Raw genomic sequence first — 658 nt, forward strand, 5'->3', positions numbered from 1 at the left:
CCCCCCCCCCCCCGTGTCTCCCACATGAGCTGCAGCTCTGCCCCAGTCTACCCCACCCTGGATGGCCAGTGCCTACCCCAGCCCCACTCCCTCCCTCACTGGGGGGGGCATTGATCTGCACCCTCCATGCTCCTTGCCTCCCCTTTCACCACAACAGACTTAACAGCTGCATGCAGGTGTATTGGAAATCAGATCAGTATCAGCTGATATTCCTCCTTTTTAAAATAGGCTATTAGTATCAGCCCCCCAAATCTCTATCAGTGAACCCCTACTCAACTCTTCTTGTTTTTATAGATTACTTTCTAAGAGTGATCCAGTCACTGATTTCCCCCTAAAGTGATCTCAGTCTCTCCATAGCTTGCTTCTCAAAACACTTCGTACTGCAGATCACCAGAAAAAATGACTTCATAAAGCATACTGAATCTTTGCATACTTATGTTCTAAATTGCCATTAAATCTTATGGTCAGTAGATATTTGAGATGCGGTGTCCTCCTCAAATACCTGTGAATAAGGGTAATGTTGATCTTGCTTCTACGTGTGGGGGAACTGAGATGCAGTAGATTCTGTGATTTTGATTGATGTGTTTACAAGGAAGTCCGTGGCAGAATGGGTAAATCTTGACGCTCCTAAACCTTGTGGCATAATTAAAAAAAAGAA

General features: G+C 45.3%; 1 protein-coding gene across 3 annotated transcripts in view; it reads left to right on the forward strand.

Annotated features, from left to right (window-relative positions):
- RANBP3 (RAN binding protein 3) overlaps positions 1-658 on the forward strand; it is a 174,979-nt gene that overhangs the window by 45,726 nt on the left and 128,595 nt on the right. The window lies entirely within an intron of this gene.

This window comes from Gavialis gangeticus, unplaced genomic scaffold (assembly GCF_001723915.1).
Source record: "Gavialis gangeticus isolate Ggan-Ray unplaced genomic scaffold, GavGan_comp1, whole genome shotgun sequence".
NCBI lineage: Eukaryota > Metazoa > Chordata > Crocodylia > Gavialidae > Gavialis > Gavialis gangeticus.